Genomic DNA, 25,089 nt, shown 5'->3' with positions numbered 1-25,089 from the left:
TCCACGTCATATGTCAACAAGGAAATGTGAATAGAAACAACAATGGTATACCATGACACACTTATCAGAGTGGACCAAATCTGGAACACTGACAATACCAAATGCTGGTGAGGATGTAGAACAATAGGAACTCTTCTTTATTGCTGGTGGGAATGTAAAATGAATGGTATGGCTACTTTTGAAAAGATTTGTCAGTTTCCTACAAAAATACACATACTGTTACCATATAATCCAGCAATTGTGCTCTTTGGTATTTTCCAAAGGACTTCAACACATGTGTCCCCACAAAACCTGGGCATAGATATTTATAGCAGCTTTATTTGCAAAGCAAAAACTTAGAAGCAACCGAGATATCCTTCAGTAGATGAATGCACATAAACTGTGGTACATCTAGATAATGGAACATTACTTCACGTTGAAAATAAATTAGCATGAAACCATGAGAAGACTTGGAGAGACCTTATGTGCACGTTACTAGGTGAAAAAAGTCAATCTGAGTATGCTGCATGGTTTATGTTCCAACTATATGACCTCTGGAAAAGACAAAAGTACGGAGACAATACAAAGATCAGTGATTGCCAGGAGTGAACATGTAGGGAATGAACAGGAGAGTACATGTATATGTATATACTATTCTGGTGAGTGATCTAGATAGCAGAGGAAGCTATGGATGTGTGGGGGTAGGGGTATATGGAAAATCTCTGTAACTTTCTCAATTTTATTATAAAACTAAAACTGCTCTAAAATTAAATCTTTAAGAAAAATATAGACATAAAGGCATGAAGGCACATGAAAAAATTATAAGCCATCTTTAACAGACTTCTACTGACAACATTTTTTAAGTTTTTTTTTTTAATCTGGAAAACCTTAAATACAGAAGTCAAAATCAGACTTAAAATACATCTTTTCAACAACATAGTAGTGAAATCAATGGAAGATATTATAACAGACATAGGAAGAAAGGGGGGAAAAGTAGGAAATATTGAGGAAAATATTAATTAGTAATAGAGTGGTTGAGGTTTCTCTTGAAAAATATCAGAATGTGGGACGCCTAGGTGGCTCAGTGGTTAAAGCATCTGCCTTTGGCTCAGAGTGTGATCCTGGGGTCCTGGGATCGAGTCCCACATTGGGCTCCCTGCATGGAACCTGCTCCTCTTTCTGCCTCTCTCTCTCTTTGTCCCTCTCTCTCTGTCTCTCATGAATAAATAAAAAAAAAATATTTAAAACACAATATCAGAATGTAACTTGAACTCAGATTAGGATTCAGATTCAAGAAAGATTTATTTACTTTCCATTTTGTGCCAAAGACTGTGCAAGACGTTGTCACATGTGTTCTAATTATTTAATGGTCATATACTTATACACTCTTCAGTCAGATGTCTTTGAGTAATATCTCTGAGATTGTATGTAATAGACCAATACTGGACTTTTTAAATGAGATACACTGTGAATGTTAATTTTATGTAACAACTTAGTTTGAGTACAGCGTCCAGTTGTTTGGTCAAACACCAAACAAACCTTGGAAACTTTTTTTTTTTAAAGGAGATTGACATTTACCACTGTTTGGCTTTAAGTAGAACACTTTGCCCTCCATAATGTGGATAAGCCTCATCCAATTAGTTGAAGGCCTTAAGAGTAAAAACAGAGATCTCCCAAAGAAGGAATTCTGCTTCCAGATTGCAACATAGAAATTCTGACTTACTTTTTAGTTTTCAGGCTCAAGACTTACAAAACCAACTTTTACCTGCATCTCCAGCCTGCTCACTTGTCCTATGGATTTTGGATGTGCCAGCTCCCACAAATGTGTGTAGTTCCTTAAAATAAATCTCTCCTTCTCATTCTATATTTTTTTGGTATATCCTATTGGTTCTGTTTCCCTGGAGAACTGTGACTAACACATATACTAACTAAGCTAAAAGTCAGTTCTGATTCTTTAAAATCCATTAAGAATATTGCATTGGGGCATGATATCCCATATTTAACATATAATTAACTGAAAATAACAGTAAGTACCTGAGCTGTACAATCTTAATATTATCAATTCCTCATCTGTAAAATGAGGACTGATTCTAGTACTGCCTTCCAGAGAAATTGTGAAAATTAAGTCAGATAATCTATGATGTCTAGCACAGTGCCTCACACACCTAAGGCATCCTTACATATGAACTATTTTTATTACCCTTAAAATAAGCCTGAAAATATACATTATTTACAAATAAGGAAACAGAAGCTGAGAGACATTGAGTAACTCTTAAGACATTAAGCTAATTCCTTTGATTGTGAAATGATGGCTACATTTTCTAAAACAGCTTCTTTTTCCTGGGTTTTGTTGTTCTTTCAGTATTATAAACCTGCTGATAGCTAAAATACTAAATTTACATAAAAATGACTGAAAAGAGATGAAGAATACCACAAGACAGAAGAGTAAGAAAGAACTTGTAAAAATGGTCATATACTGAAATCACTTCAGAACTGATTCACATAAGAGGAAATTTTGATGGAATGCTCACTTTCAACATGTAGCAGTTCTTAGGATTGATAAAAAGGTTCTTGTGGAATTCCACAAAGGGATCATAAATTGAGGTTTCAATTGATTCTTTCCATCAGTCCATATGTTTTATGTACATCCGGTAGAATTAATATTGACTGAAATATAGATCAATATGAGTTGACAACATGAAGATATGAATGATTGTATATTTTTGATCTGGCTAGTATTTTATTTAATATTAACATAAATAAATATATCTAAAATAATCAATTTTAGGTCAAATTTAGAGTAAATTTTGAGGAATTAATAGTAAAAGTTAGTCTAGGACAATTCGGGTTAACAATATTATATAATCCTATTACATACCCTTTCAGAGACATTATAATATAGAACAAAGGTTGTTTTGTTAAGGAAAAATATTATGGGTTCATATTTCTCCTTTATTTCTAGTAACAGAATGGAACTAAATTCAAATGACTGAAATGTTATCTTGCATAAACTTAATGGTTTTAATTTTCTAATACAGTAAGTCTTTTCCATTTCTGATTTTGGTGATTTTATGATTGAGGCAACTAAATATAAAGGTGGTTGGCTGCTCTTGATTAAAACATACACACATCAGAGTCTATTATTCTTTATATGCAATATAGAGATTAAAAAATGGTTTAAAGAGCCAGTTTTCTGAGAGTAGTATAGGACAGTGTCACACAAAGATTTGTGAATATATGTGTAGATCTATGTTCTACTTTTAACAAGCCATGGTTGGAGAGCTCTGTGAAACACTACTTTATTGGACTAGCCACATGTGACTGGTCATAGTTACAGACATAGATATGACTACACATATACAATAAAGCTGAAGAATATGGAAAATTCCTTGGAAAAGTGAGAGGAAATGACCCATGCTTAACTTGAATTAATTATGTGTTCGCATAGCATACCCACTCCCCCCGCTCCCCTGGCTTTGTCTCCTTTACTCCTCTCTCTCAAACTTGAGTTAACTCTGATGCAAACTGTGGAAGATGTGTCCATCTGGCTTTAATCTAGAGTGGATTAGTAAGAAAGAAGAAAAATTTATATTTTTATTTCTATAAAAAATATACTGGATTTCTGTTCAGATATATTCAATGACTTGAAGTTTTCAACAGCCCATGAGATTTTCAAAGATCTCCATATAAAATTCGAGTCTTTAAGATTAAACTCACTGGCTCTAGAACACAAAAAAGGAAACCACAATATCAAAATGAATAAATGTTTCATTAAATGTCTGCATTACATTATGTCACTTCATTAATTATTAAATTTAGTATTCATAAAAGATTTATTACATTTGAAAACAGTTTGGTGGATAAATTTTTCCATTTTAAAAGAATTCCTAAGTCCACGAAATGTCAAAAACATAGCCAATCATAAAATATGTCAATAACACATAGCCAAATGATTTCAAAAGCAAATTCATAACATTGCTTTCCCAAAGTTTTATAGTAAATAATTAGTGTTGAATGTGGGTGTACTTTCATATGTTTGCGATTATGCATGCTGTGCCTTCCAAAAGGGCTGACCAAGTTCTTAAGGCAGCTCCACTTTTAATTCATCCATTGCTATGCCATAATAGAAAATAAAGACATATTTGGTTTATATTTCACTGCTTTAAAACCTTTCAAACCAGACTGTGTTTCCTTAAAGCGGTCTCTGGGCAGAGAGTCATGTGCAGAAGGATTATTATGGAGTATCCTCAGGAGATACAGGTGGAAGGGAAACTGAGAGAGAGCTCAGCTAATCCTATAGTGAACTCTGGAGCTAGGATGGCTCTCCAGAGATGCCCCAAATTGGGTCAGGGAGCAAGGCCTTCAAATCCCTCTAATCATCCAGTTATTGGTCAAATCTTTCCTGAGAGGGGACATAACCTCTCTGCCTTGGGAGGCAGCTCTAGATAGCCGAGGGAAGCACATTAGTGACAAAATCTGGAGATGGAGCATCACATTGTGTATACACTTAGGGAGTATCAGATTACCTCCCACCAAAATTCAATCCATATGTTGTAGTTATAAACAAAGGTACAAGGCGGGAAGGTGGGAATTTCATCCAGTTCATTAGTTTATCAGATTAATACCATGGAAATAATGTATTCCTGGAGTAAGGGTGCCTTTAGTCTTGACTCAAGTTTAATATTAAAATATAACCACTACTAGACCACATGAGTAATTCAATATTAAATGTTCAAAGGCTTCCTGAACACTTTAAATTCTGAACTAGTAGTACTATACATGTTTATGTACAATAAACATGTACAATTCTGGATTTAATTTAACTTGGTTAGATAATAATCCACAGTTATTATCTTTTGAGCATCTATTATCAGGTTAGACTCCCGAATGCATTATATTGTTTATTTTTAAATATACACTCCTACTTTAAAGCTACTTTAAAGAATAGGAAATTCATGTCTAGAGAGTTGATGTAACTTGTCCAAATTCACACAAGGTGTAAGATGTGATTGACAGAATTATTCCAGGTCTCTTTGACTCTCTAGTCCAGATTTTCCTCCCCAATTTACCATGTTACCATTCTAGTCCAGAATAAGTTGTGAAAAAATCTTTTAAAATATATGCAAAAATAATGTAAAATTATGCCCAGTAAAGAGAAGAAAAGCTATACGTGAATGCTAATTTCATTGTAAATATAGCTTGCTACTATGTACCACATGCTGTTTGAATTACTTTCCTTGAATAAACTCTTCACAACTCTAAAAGGGATATACTACCATTTTATTATCCCTTTTTAGAGATTGGTAAAATAAGGTATGGACAGGGTTAGTTAACTTCCCAAGGTTATACAGTTTTAAGCAGTAGACTTGGCATTGACTCTTGCAGTGTGACTCCAGAAAATCCCACTTAATCACAAAGCTCTGTGCCTCTTTGTATTAAGTGTGGATGTATTATGATTTAAGTGCTGGTATACCACACTGCTTTCTCTACCAAAGAAAGTGTTCTGATTGACACACATTTCTGGGAGCCAAAGTCAGTGTGTATAATATTTAGAATTGTTCAAGGACTGTAAATGAACATAATCTGAGAGTGTTATTTTTAAGCAAAGGTAATGCTTTGCCCTTTGTCTTTCACAATGATAGTAATAAGAGTATACTTCAAACGATGCATGTATAGCAAAACATGGGCAAGATTTTGAAGCAGGACACTTTATGAAAGAGAAAGCGTTGTTAGCAACATAGCTGAAGGACTGTTGTTTTGATCTCTCATGAAAAGAGCTATCCAAAAAAGATTTTTACATCAAAATATCAACATTGTACTACCTCTAAAGCTTATGTATATCTTAGACATCATCCTCCCCCTTTTTTTAATAATAAAAGATGGAAGACTCTTTCAACCAACCATTTCGAGTATATATAGGGTAAGATGATGTTTTTCTCTGAAAATACTGTTTTTCTTAAAGTTCCTCTGCTTTCTTGCATAATAAAATATAAAAAAGAGGTATTGATTAAAGTGTATGAGTCAATAGTAATTTTATAGTTATTTAATTAGAAAACAAAAATTTTGTGGCCATTTACAAGACTGAGAAGTACTTGTGAGGTTTTGTTTTTGTTTTCTTTCTTTTTTTTTTTTACTTGTGAGTTTTTGATCAACACACAGTTACAGGGACTTTCTCCTATAATAATGACACTGTGCTAATGATCAAAACTGAGAAGAAAGATGAAACATGAACATATTATCTTTTAAATTATTTTACAGCCACATAGTTAAGATTACAAGAATAAATTTTCTACTCTTGCCACTAAGAACAAATATTTTATACTAATTACTTCCTATGTCTCAGAGAATATTTTAATATTAGCTAAGATTAAAAAAAATAGTGTCTTAATTCTTGCTTTAAGACATGCACCATGCAAGTATAAGCTTTGATGCGTACTAATGGACACCTCTTTCTAGCTTTGACCCTTAGGTTGAAAATAACAGCCTGTTGTTATTTTCAGAGAGAATAATATCCATTTCTAAACATTTTAGAAGTCTCAGGGCTTTTTTCTCCTTATAAATAGACAAATAAATGGCCACATTAGCAATTGCACTTCAATATGAGCCAAGGACATTTTTCAAATGTCACAACTCAGGGTTAGCACTCTCATTTTTGACATTTGGCCTTCAGATTTTTCTTCTTAATTGTCTGTTTGCTGCCTCATTGCCATACACAGGGATTTAAGGTCAAAAACATCTCTTTTCTGCATTGCCATAAGATAGAATGTCCAAAAGTTTTAAATATTTCATATATTGTGGGCTACCAGACTTTCCCAAATTCTATACTAGTTTCAATCTTTGAATATAGGGAGGTCTTCTGCTCACACCAAAACTGCCCATAGCAAGGATTGTCAGTTACTTGATTCCAACCAACTACAAGCTGCTTACTTTTTTAGCAGATGCTTGTGGGTTTGTTTTTCTGGACCAGTGGAAACCATTTAGATTAGTTTTGCAAAAGCAAATATGAATGCAGCCTACACATAGTAGTGTACTATTATATAAGGAATAGATTACATCTCAAGATAATGTTCTTAAAGATTAACTGACTGACATAAGTGAGACTTAAATTTTCTTTTAAAGTAAAGATCACTTCCATAGTGGCATCAAGTGAAAGCAAGTGTGACCTCCACACACCGTCCACGTAAGAAATCTTAAACAAAAAAATATTTTAAATCTATTGGCATAGAATATTGAACTTCTTGCTGGCTCGTATCATCCACTGAGAACAATAGAATGAAAACATCATATGATGGTGGTTTTAACATTGCAATGCTTAGCCTAATTAAGAATCCATGTGGTTCACTACCCATTCAAAAAATATAAATTAAAAATATTTTATGTCCCACATATCAGGCGAGTTACAAGGGAAACAAAAAAGTTGTTTTTCTCAAAAAATTCTAAGACCCTAAAGACTGATTTCTGTGCCACATGCCTCTCTCTATATGATTTGATTTTGTCTCTCCCATTAGATTATTATGACCTTCATAAATCATTATAAGCACCAGAATGCATAGTAAGTCCTTAACTGCCTTTCCAAGGGTATGCTATATTTAAGCCATAGTCCTCCTGTCCTCACCTCTTACCCTAGTTATGGAATGTGGTCTTACACTGGAAAAATAAGTGGCCAAATTCTGATAATCAGTAGGAACCTAACCCCTTGGCAACAGATGAAATGACTAAGGATGGGCAGCTTTCCATGATTGACAACTTGTGAGCTAAATAGTGGTACCCTGTGTGAATTTGAGAAAAGGCTTTATCCAACTATGGACAAAGATGATTGGTTAAATTAGTCGCAAACTTTCTCTGGGGAATTTGAACCAGTGAAACAAACAAACTAGTTTACTGTAGCAAGCTGAAGTAAAGAGAGATACAGAGGGAAGATAGTATGTAAAAAGTGAGCTGCAGCAAGAGCTCTGAATAAAGCCATGACACAGAGAAGAAAAATAATGAAATACAGTCCTTGTTCAGAGAGAATGGCAACTTTATTTTTTTCTAGTTAGAGCTGCAAATTCCCAGAAAAGCAAAAACTCTGACTTCCATGATCTCTGAATTGGTTGTGCATCTACTCCTTGGATTTCTTTCTCTGTTACTTCTCCATTATAGTTTTCTAATATCTATTATTTAACATGAACTTAGTGAGTTTCTATCTCTTTCAACTGAAATAGTCTAAAATATTTAATTACCATAAATGTGAAAAATATCTATAAAATGCCCTAATGAGCTACCAAAGCAGAATATAGGTGCTTGGCCCTGAAGAGTTTGCAATATAATGTCTGATATAGAATATGCATAAAGGAGAAGATAAATCACAAGTAATAAACATGAATGTAGGTACAGTCCATGATTGACCATTTTTCAATGATCTTTAGATATATCCAGGAATGAAGATAGTTGTGATACGTTCCTGAATGCTGCCTCTGCAACCCTGTGTGCTCAGAGGGAATATCTTCCCCTAAAGAAATATGCACGGCATTTCAAAGAGAAAGAATTCAGAGCCAGGACTAAAATATGACAATTATAGATAAATGTTTTTAAGAAAGATAAAAGGAATTTTTTAAAAAGTTAAATGCCAGCTAAGTTGTTGGCATTACTCTACAATTAATCACATATATGATCTCATTTAATCCTCATGGAAAATTTTGGGAAGTAAATATTCTAAACTATAAATATGTTTTTTTAAAGTGAGGCTAAGGAAGTTTGCAGTAATTTCTCCAAAGTCAAGCTTGAAAGTGAAATCCATTGCTTTCTCCCTATAATGTTTACATTCTTTTCATTTAACCAGAATGCCTACTCTTTATTTATCATAATTGTGTAATGTCAGAAAGAGTGTAACAACTTCATGCACACAGAACCCTTGACTCCTGTTGTTGTTGCCTTAACTTTTCTCCCGAATTTTCTAGAAAGGAAATCCCTGCCAAATTTTAAGTGCCACCAAGAAAGGAACTATCTTTGCTTAATAAAATGGAGTCTGGGCATCAGTAGGTGTTCAAGAAATATATGTTGAACAAATGCTTTAAAGGACCTTTATACTTTACAAACATTATCACAGATTATCCCAAATCAATATTGGCTATCTACATACAGCTTTCCTTGGCTCACTGCAGTTGCAAAAAAGCAGATTTTCTTACTATTTCTGGAGATGCTAACCCACTTAAAATTTAAGCCTATGGGCTCTAGAGACAGTATCTCTATTTAAAACTTGATGGCCAGTTCATAGTTGTGCTGCTTTAAGCACATTACTGAACCTTTCTAGTCTCAGTTTCCTCAGCTATAATGAATTAAAGCAGATAATGATATATGTTTTGTGTGACTATTACATGAGTTAATATTGTGAAATATTTAGAACACTGCCAGGAAAATAATAAGCACTCAATAAATGTGAGTTCTTTCAACAGGCCTTCCAATGCTTTTATTTAATATTACTCTTATTTTTACCCCTTAGTAAAGGGCAGGCCTTTCTCAGATCAGTTGTGACTTACCAGAGGAGTCATCATAATCCTATAATGTGTCTGTATTCATGTGAGTGTGTGAGGGGGTGGGGAGGAAGAAGGGTGAAGGTTATCTCTGTCTTGAAGCACTTGACACAAGTTGATAGATATCCTACTTTTGAAAAGGAGTCTTCTGTAAATGATCAAATAAGAAATATTTTAGACTTTGTGAGCCTTACAGTCTCTGTCACAACTACTCAACTCTGCTATTATACTGTAAAAACAGTCACAGAAAATAGGTAAACAAGTGAGTGTTGCTGTGTTCCAATAAAACTTTATTGACAAAACAGGCAGTGGGCCAAATCTGGCCCAAGAGTCATAGTTTCCTGACTTTTGCTAGAGATAATTACAGGTGGCATGCTATTCAGATAATAAGTATGCAGCTAGGACAATTGCTTCCCAAATACACCTTGAATATTACTATGTCATCAGGGGCAGATCATTTAAACTATATGACTAAAGTTTCTCATTTGTTAGTTGGAATAAATGCTTCATGGAGCTCTCTTCAGATTAAGCCTCTACTAACTTTTAGTATGCAAAGGCCTAGAAATCTAATGTAGTAAAACCAAAGTTACTTTTCTATTAATATTACTAAATTTTCTCCTCCTCTCCCTCTAAAGAGAATCCTGCTTTGCCTACTCTGCCCCAATGTTGCTCGACTGATGGGATTTTATAATAATAAGTAGAAAAGGGTAGAGGTGGGGGGATAAGATGGATATGCTTGCCAAGGCTGGATAAAATAATTCTGTGAAATTTTCCAAAGTGAGGAATGAGGCAGTATCTATAGAATAGAATAGAGTAGAATAGAATAGAATGGAATAGCAGAAGGGAAACAGTGATGCTGTGGCATATTTATTCTTTTCATTGTGTGTGAAAATTGCAAACAGAAAAGTTTATTTTGAATTTTTTTGGTTTGTTTTTTTTAAATAGTTCATTTTTTTAAAGGTGGTTACTTTTGAAAAATGTAATGCTACAGCTATAGAAGTGCATAAAAGTGACAGATCATTTCCTTAACTAGGCTTCTTTTTACCTTCTGCACAAAGGAAAAATATTTGTTAACCTCATAGTTAATGGTATAAAACAATGGTTGGCAAACTTTCTCCAAAGGGCCAGACAGTAAGTCTTTTAGGTTTCACAGGTCACAAAAGATCTCTGTCATGTATTCCTTCTGTTTCAAGCCTTTAAAAATGCAAAATCAATGTCCACAATAGCTAAACGGAGGAAGGAGCCTCGGTGTCCATCGAAAGATGAATGGATAAAGAAGATGTGGTTTATGTATACAATGGAATATTACTCAGCCATTAGAAACGACAAATACCCACCATTTGCTTCAACGTGGATGAAACTGGAGGGTATTATGCTGAGTGAAATAAGTCAATCGGAGAAGGACAAACATTATATGGTCTCATTCATTTGGGGAATATAAATAATAGTGAAAGGGAATAAAGGGGAAAGGAGAAAAAAATAAGTGGGAAATATCAGAAAAGGAGACAGAACATGGAAGACTCCTAACTCTGGGAAACGAACTAGGGGTGGTAGAAGGGGAGGAGGTCGGGGGGTGGGGGTGACTGGGTGGTGGGCACTGAGGTGGGCACCTTTCAGGATGAGCACTGGGTGTTATTCTGTATGTTGGCAAATTGAACACCAATTAAAAATAAATTTATTATTAAATAAATAAATAAATAAAAATGCAAAATCTGGTCAGCCCGGGTGGCTCAGCGGTTTGGTGCCGCCTTCAGCCCAGGGTGTGATCCTGGAGACCCGGGATCGAGTCCCATGTTGTGCTCCCTGCATGGAGCCTGCATCTCCCTCTGCCTGTGTCTCTGCCTTTCTCTCTATGTTTCTCATGAATAAGTAAAATCTTTAAAAAAATCCTTAAAAAATAAATAAAATAAAAATCCAAAATCTATTGTTGACTTGCACCATACAAAAACAGACTGGGCCAAATTTGCTTGCCCACAGTAGTTTACCAAACTCAGGTATAAAGTATCTATTTTCTGATTTGTCCAGGAGATTGCTCCCTTCAGGCTTCTTGACAGTCTGCTGCCTGAAGTAGAGAAAGGCCTTATTGACAATTGAATGTGGCCTGTGACAAAAGTAGAAATGGAGAGTTCCTGCTCATTTTTCCTGCTTATTTTCCATTTATTACATAAATTTGTTGAGCACCCACAATGTACACTCTTAAATATTTTTGTTTGCAGAGACTTCCAGTGTTTCTTTCTTAAACACGTGGCTCCTGCAGTTTCTCTCATCCTGTAATTATCATTTCTCTATACTCATGTTTTAGGGCAGATCAAGACTAAAATCTCTACTAACACTCGAAAAGATTCATGATTATGAAAAATGAATCAAGCTAACAATAGTATCATTCCACAAATACACATCTTTCTTTGATATTGCTGCCCAGGTGGGGGAAAATATGTTACCATCTCTACTTAAAAAAAATATTTCTTTTCCTCCCATAGACTGAAACTTAATAAAAAAAAGTCTTAAATCTAGAATACTTACCACATACTTCCTTTCATTTTTGTAGTTCTTTGCCACGTTAACATAGTATCTGGATCCAGGTAGGGCTATTTAAAAGCTTTCTATTTCATCCATAAAACAATATGTTAAGGGATGAATAATACTTTCAAAATACTTTATGCCCCCAAATTTCATCTCAGGAAAGGAGTGGTCATGATTCTGCTTCTTCAGGATAAAAACTGGAACTATGAGCTTTCTGAATATTTCTGCTATTTTTCCTGGGAAAAGACTTTGAAAGTGGCCAAAAGGAGCCAGGACTTCAGTATTAAGTTCCAGATCTTTGGTAAAGACATCAACTACAGTATCTGATTACCCAACCACAGGGACACGACACATTTTGTAATTAGAAGTGTTTGTGATTTTCCTTTTGACTATGTACACAAAGGGAAATGCCCCCAGGAAACAACTTTGTTTGTTCTCTCATTCCTTTTAAACATACATGCAAAATCAGTTCTCTCTTTCATCAACTCCATAAGGAGAAATAACAGAGTAGACTGAAGTTATTGCTTCCACCCCCGTCTTTGTGCCTCTTTCTTTTCCCCTTCCTTGTGTTCCTGCTTAGCTAGTTTGTTCCCCTCACTCTGCAGTGTGCCCTGTTCCTTCTTCCTTTAGGATTCATCCTGAAGTGAGTATTTTTTTAAAGATTTTATTTATTTATTCATGAGAGACACAGAGAGAGAGAGGGGGGCAGAGACATAGGCAGAGGGAGAAGCAGGCCTCATGCAGGAAGCCCGATGTGGGACTTGATCCTGGGACTCCAGGATCAGGCCCTGAGCCAAAGGCAGACACTCAACCACTAAGCCACCCAGGTGTCCCCTGAAGTGAGTCTTGCTCCAGTTTTTGGGCATTGAGGACATCTTCCACATTGGTGTTTTGGAATAGAGATTTATTAGAACCAATAATCATTGTGGTGGTACCTGGATCATCCTTCTCATCTGCTTTGTCTTTTGCATCTGTCACATCAGCATCCTGGGGCCAGAAGCACAGCCTTTCTCTGCTTCTTCTCTTCTGATACCATCATGGGCTTCAGCAAATCTGTGCCTACTTCTCAATTTAGGTGGCAATGGCCTGTATTTAATCTTCTTTTTTCACTTTGATGAGAACATTCTGACTTTCTGACCATCCTTCTACAATCTCTTTAAGAAGAGAATCTTTTTTGAAGCAGGCAGAGAGTATATGCTGTAGAGCATCCACCCTCTCTTCTTCTGTCTCCTGCAGAACACTCAAGATATAAGAGCCCTAAATGGTTCAGTCCACTACCAGCACCTCCAATTGTCTATCCATTCACAACCCAAGACCCAAAGCCACTGCCCCTGATCCCACCATCTCCTCCACCTAGGCAGCTGCACCCACTTTGCTTGGTGCTTCCATCTTGGGGTTAGTGCCCTCAAATTGTCTTTTGAATATGAGCTGTGTGTTTTTAATTACTAAATCATTCTGGGACTGGACCACATAGATAATCGTGGTGGCTTCTTCTTCTTCTTCTTCTTCTTCTTCTTCTTCTTTTTCTTCTCCTTCTTCTTCATAATGGCTTCTTAAATATCACACATTTCTGACCATACTAATACATCCCCAGGTTGATTAGTGAAGATGCCAATGTTACTTAGGTCTGGAGTGGCTGTAATTGTGACATTTTAAGCCTCATTTTTGGTTGATAGACAGCAGCTTCAGATAAAATAATAGTATTTGTCAGCCTGGCACTTTTATACAAACTTGAAAAACTTTCAATATTCCTAAGTGGAGTAATACTAATAATGAAGACTCTTGAACAAAGGCTACATCCTTGCTCAAAACATCACTAATTTCAAATTGCATCCTTCTAGTTGAGTTACTGTACATTTGAAGTAACTCTTAATGAGCTTTTGATGATATCTTATTTAATTGACAATACTGAAAAATTAAAGCTTTTTTTATTAGTACTGGCACATTTTTCTGGAGTTCTGCACTTCTGGTAAATCTCCAATCATAGTATGATTCTGGTTCCGAGGAAAGTTTTTTTTTTCATAGAAATACATTTTTTGGCTTGCAAATTATTTCATGGACTTCAAGAGACTTGGAAGTATTCTTGGTAATTTTAATATGGGCACTTGTCCTACTATAATTAAAAATGGTTCTTACCTCCAGAATCAACTCTTAAAACTGCTTTTTTGCAGCACTTGCCCTATTCAGCACCTAGGACAGTGCCTAACACATTCAATTATAGCATGAATAAGTGAATGAGTAGTCATGGAGAATGGCTCTAATATAAAGCAAACAAATTTGGACAAATTCTCTGTCACAAGAAAACTAAGCAAAATCTAATAGAACAACCAGCGGTCCAGTGGTGTAATGTATGATACACTGGAACACTGAGATTCCTGAGGTTTGGAGCAAATTGGATATTGCTTACTTTCAGGATTAGTCTACGTATTATTTACCATGATGCTTAAGAATCCATTGTTTATTGTATGGAGTGTGGAATAAGACACACTAAGAACCCTAAATTAAAATATTCTTTTCTTCCCTTCGCTCTATAATGTTACCTTCTATCTGCCAGGATTATACACTGGTTACTGAGTATCTCTACAACTTTCTTTTATCTCTGCTCACCTTTAAGATTCTCCCCCCAGCTAGAAAGTAATGCCTCTTTAGAACATTCGCTCCTAAATTAAACTTTTGTTTTCCAAGGGGAAGGTTAATAGTGTTTTGAATGAGAACAAAACACTAGGCTCACTATTGTTATAAACATGCTAATATTAAACCACTATCATGCTCTCCTACGTCTCAGAAATAATGCTTTTTCAAATGCTGAGTATTCTCTATTGTAGAGCAAAGGTCTTCTCTACAGATAATACTATTGGGAACTAAAGCAGACACAGATATTGAAATGGTGATGCTTTATTCATGACCATATGTTGCTACTGATTTCTGCAGCAAAGCATGTTTAAACTTATTCCTTTTTTCTCTTCTGCTGTTTCAATGGAACCATAATTATCAAACGTACAACATGTAATAAGCAGATGAATGATAAGTAATCTAATATTCACTGATTGATATTCAGCAGCTACTATATTACTCTTATTCTGCATGAGTATGTAAAAAATATTCATAAGAAAATGTGATTTAGAAACTGAGTGTAATAGCTATTTTCTTCATTTATAACTCATATGACAAAAGTTATGATTTGGAAATATTAGGAGTACCATATTTAGAACAAATCCATAGTACAGTGAAAAAAGGCAATGGATCTGAAAGAAATAGAAATTTCTCAATAAACATCTACTTAGTTCACATTATGTGCAATGTACTTTAAATATAAAGATGGTTAATATATAAGAACTAAAGACACAAATTAAAAATTATGATCTCCAATCATATCAATTATTTCATCAAATATAAATTTTCTAAACATACCAATTAAAATATAAATCTTTCAGATTGGATTAAAATGCTATTGGAAAGAAACCACTTTTAATAAAAGAACATAGGTTAAGAGTAAAAGTGTAGGAAAAGATATAACCCATAAGTACCAACCAAAAGAAAGCTGAATTGCCTATTTTAGTATCAGACAATGTAGGCTTCAGAACAGGGGTGAAACGAGACATTCTGTAGAGAAATGTGGGTCAAGACACCAAGATGGTATAAAAATCTTAGATATGTAAGCACCTAACAACAGAGCTTAAAAATGCATACAGCAAAAACTAATAGAACTGAAAGGAATCAATAAATAAATCTGCAATCCTAATTGGAAACTTTGAAGTTATTTGCTTAACAGTTGATAGAAAAATCAGGTAGAAAATCAATAAGTATACAGGAGGTCTGAGTAACACTATTAACTAACAACTCAATTGGTATAAATAAAACACTCCATCCAATAGCAGCAGAATACCTATTATTTTCAATTGTATAAGGAATATTCATCACAACAGATTATATTTTGGGCCATAAAATAGGCCTAAAATGTAAAATAAAAGAAATTGTATAATGTTTTCTTTCCATAATTTATTAAAGTATAAATCAATAATTAAAAAATCCCCAGTATTTATAATTAAATAATACATTCATAAATAACACATGGATAAAACAAAAAGTCACAAGGGAAATTAGAAGCATTTCAGATGAATAAAACTGAAAATACAACATATCAAATTTGTGGCTGTAGTTAGAAAAGCATGTAGAGGGAAATTTATAGCATCAAATGATTAATTAGAAAAGAAAAAAGTCTCAAATTAATTATCTAATCTTAGCTTACATCTTAAACTAGAAAGAACAAGTAAAATAAAGGAAATAAAGATAAGAACAGAAACAAATAATTTAGAAAATGGAAAAAAATAAAGAATTCAATGAAACCAAAAGACACATTTACAAAGGAGATCAATAAAATTGATAAACCGCAAACGAGACTGATCAAAGGAGGGTTAGTAAGAAGGCACAAAATCAAGACTTAAAAGGAGGCATGGCCTCAGATCCTATATACATTAAAAACCTAATAAGGAGAATATTAAACTCAACTTAATGACCATAAATTCAACAACTTAGATAAAATGGACTAGTTCTTTTTATGACACAAACTATTAAGGCTCCCTTAGGAGAAACAAATGGCCTGAACAGTCCTATGCCAATAAAGAAATTAAATTAAAAGTTAAAGCCTTCAAAGAAAACTTCAGGTCTAGCTGTCTTTCAACAACAAGAAAACAATTCCACACAAATTCTTCCAACATATAGAATAGAAGGGAATACTTGCCAGATCATTTTGTGAGGCTAGCATTTTGCTAATACCAAAATTAGACAAAGATATCACAAGAAAATTATAAACCGATATCGCTCATGATCATAGAAGCAAAAATCCTCAACAAAATAGTAGCAAATCAAAACCAGCAATGTATAGATGTGATAACACATCATGACCAAGTGGGGATATTCTGAAGAATGCAAAAGTGGTTTAAGATTTGAAAATTAGCCAGCGATTGATATCAACTTTTCATTCATAGTAAAACACACCTGCAGCAAACTAGACATAGAAAGTAATATCTTTGCTAATAGATGGAATTTACAAAAAGCCTACAGCTAACTTCACACTTAACATTCGAAGACTGAAGGGTTTCTTCCTCTAATTAGAAATAAGGTAAGGAAGTCTGTTCTTACTATTTCTATTTAATATAATGGAAGCCTTATTTTGTGTAATACAAAAATTAAAAAAAAAAAGTCTCCAGATAGAAAGGGAGAAGTAAACTGGCCTTTATGTAGAGACAATGTGACTGTCTACATAAAAAATCTGATGAAATCTATATTTAAAAAAGCTAGTTGAATAAGAGTTGAATAAATTCATGGCTGTAAAATACAAGGTCAACATACAAAACTCAAAGATACTTCATTTTCAAGATCTTGATTCTTCCCAAACATATGTATAAAATCAACACACTTTGCCGTATAATAAAAATCTATATCTGGTCATAGGCAAGGTCCAAGGAGGTTTTCTGTTTTTTTTTTTTGTTGTTGTTTGTTTGTTTGTTTGTTTTTTGTGGTGAAGAACATTCCTAATGCAGACAACCAGAAGATTCTGAAATCCTCCTCCATGTGACCTCCTAATGAGAAAAGTCTTAGAACTTCCAAGAGACAGCTATGGCCCTTTTTGAACTGTGAAATGTGACTTAATGGTTAAAATCAAAGTTTTGACAATTATTCCCAAACACTAGTTTCTACAGTGATTAGAATTTCTTGTGTGCCACGAATCTTTCTGTGAGTCTGTAGCATTGGATGTTAACTTGTAGAAAACTATATGACATATAAGTTATACTTATCAGATGAAGATATAATGATTTCTGTTTAGTACAAAAGACTACTCCCAAAGATTTCAGTTTAATTTCCTCTAGGACAAGAAATAAATTTTATCTAAATTGGAAAAAATAATGAATCAATGTGATGTGGGGAAGTATATACAATGCTATGAAATTCAACATTGTGATGTCCCCTGACATTGGTTTTCTTTTTCAACATTCCTTTAGCTATTTGGTGACTTTTCTGATTCCACACAGATCTTAAGATTATTTGTTCTAACTCTGTGAAGAAAGTCCATGGTATTTTGATAGGGATTGCATTAAATGTGTAAATTGCCCTGGATGGCATAGACATTTTCACAAAATTAATTCTTCCAATCCATGAGCATGGAATGTTTTTCCATCTCTTTACATCTTTCTCAATTTCTTTCAGAAATATTCTGTAGTTTTTAGGATATAGATCCTTTACCTCTTTGGTTAGGTTTATTCCCAGGTATTTTATGCTTTTGGGTGCAATTGTAAATGGGATTGATTCCTTAATTTCTCTTTCTTCAGTCTCATTGTAAGTGCATACAAATGTCACTGATTTCTGAACATTGATTTTGTATCCTGCCACATTGCTGAATTGCTGTATGAGTTCTAGCAATCTTGGAGTGGAGTCTTTGGGGTTTTCTATGTACAATATCATGTCATCTGCAAGTCAGGGAAAGTTTGACTTCTTCTTTGCCAATTTGAATGCCTTTTATTTCTTTTTGTTGTCTGATTGCTCAGGCTAGGACTTCTAGTACTATGTTGAATAACAGTGGTGAGAGTGGACATCCCTGTCAGAAAGGCTCTCAGTTTTTCCTCATTGAGAATGATATTAGCTGTGGGCTTTTCATAAATGACTTTGAGGATACTGAGGAATGTTCCTCTATCCCTACACTTTGAAGAGTTTTGATCAGGAATGGATGCTGTATTATGTCAAATGCTTTCTCTGCTTCTATTGCGAGAATCATATGTTTCTTGTTTTTTCTCTTATTGATGTGATCTATCATGTTGATTGTTTTACAAATATTGAACCACCCTTGCATCCCAGGTATAAATCCCACTTGTTCATAGTGAATAATTGTCTTCATAGCAGCAAAGTCCACAAATAGCCTAACTGAAAGGAGCCATGATGTTCTTTGACGGATGAATGGATAAAGCAGATATGGTGGGTATTCCTGGGTGGCTCAGTGGTTTAGCGCCTGCCTTCGGCCCATGGCATGATCCTGGAGTCCCAGGATTGAGTCCCACATCCGGCTCCCTGCATGGAGCCTGCTTCTCCCTCTGCCTGTGCCTGTGCCTCTCTCTCTCTCTCTCTCTCTCTGTGTGTGTGTGTCTCATGAATAAATAAATAAAATCTTAAAAAAAAGGAGATGTGGTGTAAATATACAATGGAATATTACTCAGCCATCAGAAGAGACAAATACCCACCATTTGCTTTGATGTGGATGGAACTGGAGGGTATTATGCTGGGTGAAATAAGTCAATAGGAGAAGGACAACCATTGAATGGTTTCACTCATAAGTGGAATATAAGAAATAGTGAAAGGGATTAAAGGAGGGGAAATGAATGGCAAAAATTAGAGAGGGAGACAAACCATGAGAGACTACTAGCTCTGGGAAACAAACAAAAGGTTGTGGAAGGAGAGGTGGGTGGGAGATGGGGTAACTGGGTAATTGGCACTGAGGAGGGCACTTGATGGAATGAGTACTGGATGTTATGCTATATGTTGGCAAATTGAATTTAAATTTAAAAAATGTAAAAAAAAGTTAGCCTTTCCAGCCACCAAAAATAAAAATAAAATAAAATAAAATAAAATGCCATGAAAGCTTTGTGAATGGGGCCATAACTGGGCGTAGAAAGGCATTGTCACCAATGAGCTCCTAAATATCAAATATATAGTTATCCCCTATAGTTTCTCTGTTGCATCACACATTGCTGCAAATATTATTAATCGCTTTCAATTAATTCACCAACATTTGAAAACTGGGTGTTTTTACATCAAAATATAGGTTTCTCTCTTTTCATGAAACATCAGAATATAACGCAACACTTGGTTTGCAGATATACAGAGCAACAATTAGCCAGATATGAGCAGTGGTTGATCCCTATACATAAAAGATATACTTTCTGAGATTTGCAGAAAATAGGTATAATATTTTCCTGATTCTTGCCATCATGGCTAAACACTTGGGAGAAAATGATTTGTTCTGAAAACAAATGCAGTATCAGCACTGTAATTAAGAGGTTCAGATTAGATCCTGCAGCAAGAGTAAAGGGGGACTGAACTTGATAGTCCTGAATTAACCTGGAAACAATTTAAAGTATCCACAGGCTAGTAACAACCCATGGTTCCTAATGGAAGCATATGCAAATTTTCTCTGGAGGAAATTATTGGGAAATAATTCTCCATGGGTCTCCTATTTCTGTGTACTTTGTGATTAGTCACCCTGACTGTATTACATACAGACTATCCTTTTAAGAGTGTTTACATAGTGAAAAGTTTTGGAAGATAGATATGGTGTCTCTCTAAGGAGTAAAGATGTTTGTATATTATTCAACCCAATAAAGGCATTTTTTTCCTCTGGATCACAGGAATGCTTACTGACCACCATAAAAGAGTCAGGTTCCCTAAGCTCAAGGTTTCTATCACATAACCCACTACATGTGCAGGTATCACTTGGCCCTCTTCACATGTCCCTGTGGGAATTTGAGCCTGAGAAATTTGCATAAGAAAATGGCTATGGCTACTGCTATGAGTAATAAAGTCTTTTGTCTCTGACCCAAGAGTGTTGTATCTTCTGCCAGTATCCTTGAAATTGTAGCAGGCTCAATCAATAGCTTGAATGTAGAGTAAAATATCAGACCTTTTACAGTTCTAGTGTTTTAAAGAGACATCTGGCTGTGACTATTAACATTCAAAATGTATATGCAGTTGGATCAAGACATCTTATATCTAGGTATCTAATTTAGAACCATATCGTCTCAAAGGCATAAAGGCACACTAGCATATTTACTGTAACATTGTTTAAAACTAAGTACATACACAGGCTAACTATTCTGGCTAAATTATATGACAACCATTAGTTATCTGGAATGGCTATATAATATCCTATAATTTAATCATGTAACTATAATGGCTGTTATAGACATCCATTGGTTTTATGAAGTGAGGTCAAGCTATATATACTTAGGTGGAAAGAGCTTCTGGACATTTATTTGAGAAAAGAAAGTAAACTCACGTGATACAAACTTCTGGTATAATATTATGTTTATGAAAACATTCACAATATTCTCAGTGTGTATATATTTATAATTATAGACAATATAATTATATATTACAATATATACATATTTTTAAGGATACATAAATTCTGAGAGGCTGCCTACTAAACTCTTAATATCATAACTAGAGAAAGAACTGCAATTGGGAAGTTACTCTTCAGTGGTTAAGGGGTTTAATTTACCAGAAATGATTAGATTTTTAACAGATATCAATATATCTACATAAAGCAAGTAAATGTATTTATGTAGATGTTATGTAATTATTAAAAAATTAGCAAATACTAATTATCCATTTATCCTCCAAAGTCACACTCATCAGAGTGATTTTTTTTTGTCTGCACATAGCACTTCTTTCTTCTCTTCCAAATGGTAATGTACTCTCTTGCTTCCTGTTCCTGATTTCTACACTTTTGTCCCATAATTATATTTATTACTATCAATGTAATTATTTATTTTAGTTATTATTATTTAAATTTATTATTCTAATTCTGTATATTTGCAATATCATTAGCAAAGTTACTAATGATAAAAACAATTATCATAACAACTATGTTTATGATAGCCCAATGATTTATATAACCTCTCTGTAAGTATGTGGATCTTACATATTATGAGAGAAAATATAAATTGATACATTTTTGGAAACATATTTAGACATATTTTGTAGAGTTAATCATGTGAACATCTTAAAAGCCACCAATTCCACTCCTATTGAGATTTTTAAGCACGTTCACCAGGAGAAATATACAAATATGTTTATGGTGGTATTTTCCCTGTTATTAAAAAGCTAGAAACAACTGAGATGCCTATAGACAAAATAATGAATACAAATCTTCACAGCAGAGAGAATTTATGTAATACTGAAAAAGAACAAACTGTGGTTTCATAAAAAGGTATAAGTAATACTCAGAACCTTACTGAGTGGAAAAAGCAAGCGAGAGATGATACTGGGTATGATGATATTTAAATGAAAAAATTTGCATATGTGTATGTGCATGTAAATATATGATAAAACTTATTAAAAGCCAAACAATGATAAACACAAAGCAGATCATGCACATATTTGTTGGGGACAGGTGATAGAAGAGGTAAGGAGCAACACCCAAATAAATGCAACCATATTGGTGATATTTTAGCTCTTTACTTTAGTGCTGGTTCATGATGAATAATTTTCTTATTTGCTTCATAATTTACAAATCTATACAGCAAGAATATGTATAGTCTTCTATATGTCTGAGAGTGCCCCACACCCATGTAAAAATACCTTGCATATCACTAGTCATCTTTGTACTGAATAAATGTCTATCAATATTACCTGTTTTCATGTTTGTAAGGAGATACCTCAATTTCTGCCCTGTTGGGCTTTGTGCTTTTGGAGGTAAATAACATAATCTTCTGTGTTAAAACCCATGTGGCCACATGCAAGGCAACACGACAATGTCTTCTTGAATAACTATCAAGCGGGCAATATGTATTTGCTTAAAAGGTGCATTTGTACAATTGTGAATTATGGTCTAAGAATAAAAGTATTTCATACCGGGAAACAGCATAGGTGCTACTGGAAGCTTCATGCTGTGTAATAGAAGAGAGGATTATTTTTTTTATGGCCTGTGGTTTCTATGAATAGAATTAACCAGACACCAATTATCACCTCATTGAGAGGATAAGTCACTGTGACTTCTACAGCTGAGATCAAACTCATTTCTTTTGCAATGTGAATTAATTAGAGTTGGAGAGAGCTATACTGAAGGGTTAGGATGCACTGCAAATTTGAAAAAGTCTATATTTTAAGCAACTCTGGAAAAATGTGTTCCAATTAGTGTATAATGTTAATAAGCAATGATCTTATTTATACACAAATACTTTAAAGAATTATTTTTAAAAGAAAACATTAAACAAGCCATAAAAAGTATTCTTTTTGTGATGACTGCACTGGAAGAAACATGAAAATTCGGCAGGTGTATTATTTATTTTTAACTGGCAAGCAGACTCTACAGAAAGGGTTACCTTTACTTGAAATTGTATTCCTCATTGGTGAATAAAGAGAGATAGTTGGCTTCTTATCATAGCTCAAAAACATATCAGATAAATATGCCCACCAGCCTATTTGGACACAGCAGTAGTTATTACCATCTGGTCCTAAATATGCCTGCAACCCTGTAGCTCTTCCATTTTGGCACCCAAATTTATGGGCAAGAGCATGATGTCCTAAGATAAACTGATTTCTGAAAAGAGCTTTGAAAATGTATCCCTAGTGATACAGAGTTGTGTAAATAGTTGGGTTTACTTCAACCACTACTGTTTTTTGGAAGGGAATACCACCCCCACATCTCCTTTTCTATGTTGGGATGGAATGACATGACCCAGAAAATCTTAAATCCTATTGAAATGAACAAGTAGACAGAACATTGCTCAGGAATATGGTCACCACATTTATTTGTTTGTACCAAATAAATGAAACAAGTAAAACAAAGGGAAAATTTGACAGCAAAAATGGATACCATTAGCATCTTTACAGATACGGTTAAAAAGTCCAGGGAAGGGCAGCCTGGGTGGCTCAATGGTTTAGCGCCGCCTTCAGCCCAGGGTGTGGTCCTGGAGACCCAGGATCCAGTCCCACATAAGTCACCCTGCATGGAGACTGTTTCTCCCTCTGCCTGTGTCTCTGCCTCTCTCTCTCTCTGTGTCTCTCATGAGTAAAAAAAAAAAAAAAAGTCCAGGGAAAATGGCAGCCACATTCTGAACAGAATGTTTTCTGTCCTGCATTCAGATACCTGTATCCAAGTCCATTTCCTGGATATTTTGTATATTATATTTTGTCACTTTAGATATAAGAATCCATAGCAAATTCACAGTGATGTATGTGTAGTTCCAAATCTCATATTATATTACCAATTTGGATTTCCAAAATCTTATTTGCACTGTGTGTATAATCACCCACAGTGATTTCACTGATACAAAATTTACAATGCATTAATTTAATTTCACATAGACTCCTTGATATGAATACAGGTTTATTTTGTTAATTTTTCTTATACTTGGTTATTTAAAATGAAGAAGGAAATGTTTAAAAATCATAGAGCCACGGGAAGTTAATATGAAATTTGAACCATCTGATCAATATAATTAAAGAGAGAGAGAAAGAGGGAGAGAAAGAGAGAACAAGATAACAAGAGCTTCAACAAATAAACAATAATGGTGTTCAACATATAAACAAGTTATTGCTGTAATAATAAAGTATCTTTCAGAAAGACTTGAGCTTAAATTGATGCTTGTGAATTCAACTGCTGGGTGAAATTTGGGAGAGTAGTTAGGTAGTAGGGAAAGTAGGTGTTTCTTTATTTCAAGAAGGCAGGTAGAACACTTATTACAAACAATATTCCTGAATGAGGAGAATTATTTGCCAGCAACTCTATAAAAATACACATGTGCAGACATTACTAGTATCCCCCTCCCATGAAATTAAGAATAGGGATGGAAAATGATTCTGAAAATATTCTTGATGCATTAAAGCATCAGCAGAGCAGGGTGTGGTGATAAAACCAAAACGTCTGCACAAGATTGTCCTGACATTCATAAATTAGGGAAACTAATATGGAATGATTATCTTTTGTAGAACCTGATCAAAAAGAATTCTAAAGCATTAAAACCATGCTATTATCCACAAACAACTTGAGAAGCTAATAACATGATATGCATCAGTCACTTATGCATGTTACTCTATTCAGTTATTCCTAAATAACCATATGATTAACCCACATGTACAGTAAGTGAGAATATTGTTAAGTTAAATCTTTAGTGTAGGAGGAAATTATTCCTTGATTATATATATAGAAACTTCAGTTTCAATTATTCCAGAATTCCAGGATCACAAAAAATTTTAATATTTTTTTCTAAATCTCCTATCGTGAGTAATTGATATGAGCTAAATACTGACACTCCCAGACATGATAAGGCTATGATTTGCATGGCATTTGAAAAACAAACAA

At 34.4% G+C, this 25,089-nt stretch overlaps 1 protein-coding gene and 1 pseudogene across 47 annotated transcripts in view; both read right to left on the bottom strand.

Annotated features, from left to right (window-relative positions):
* Window positions 1–25,089, bottom strand: part of PTPRD (protein tyrosine phosphatase receptor type D) — a 2,173,792-nt gene that overhangs the window by 708,597 nt on the left and 1,440,106 nt on the right. The gene's annotated exons all lie outside the window — the stretch shown is intronic.
* Window positions 12,533–13,316, bottom strand: LOC112921912 (coiled-coil domain-containing protein 43 pseudogene; annotated as a pseudogene).

The sequence above is a fragment of the Vulpes vulpes genome, chromosome 12 (genome assembly GCF_048418805.1).
Source record: "Vulpes vulpes isolate BD-2025 chromosome 12, VulVul3, whole genome shotgun sequence".
Lineage (NCBI taxonomy): Eukaryota > Metazoa > Chordata > Mammalia > Carnivora > Canidae > Vulpes > Vulpes vulpes.
The sequence above is the reverse complement of the archived record's forward strand: the minus strand, read 5'-3'. Positions and strand labels throughout refer to the sequence as shown.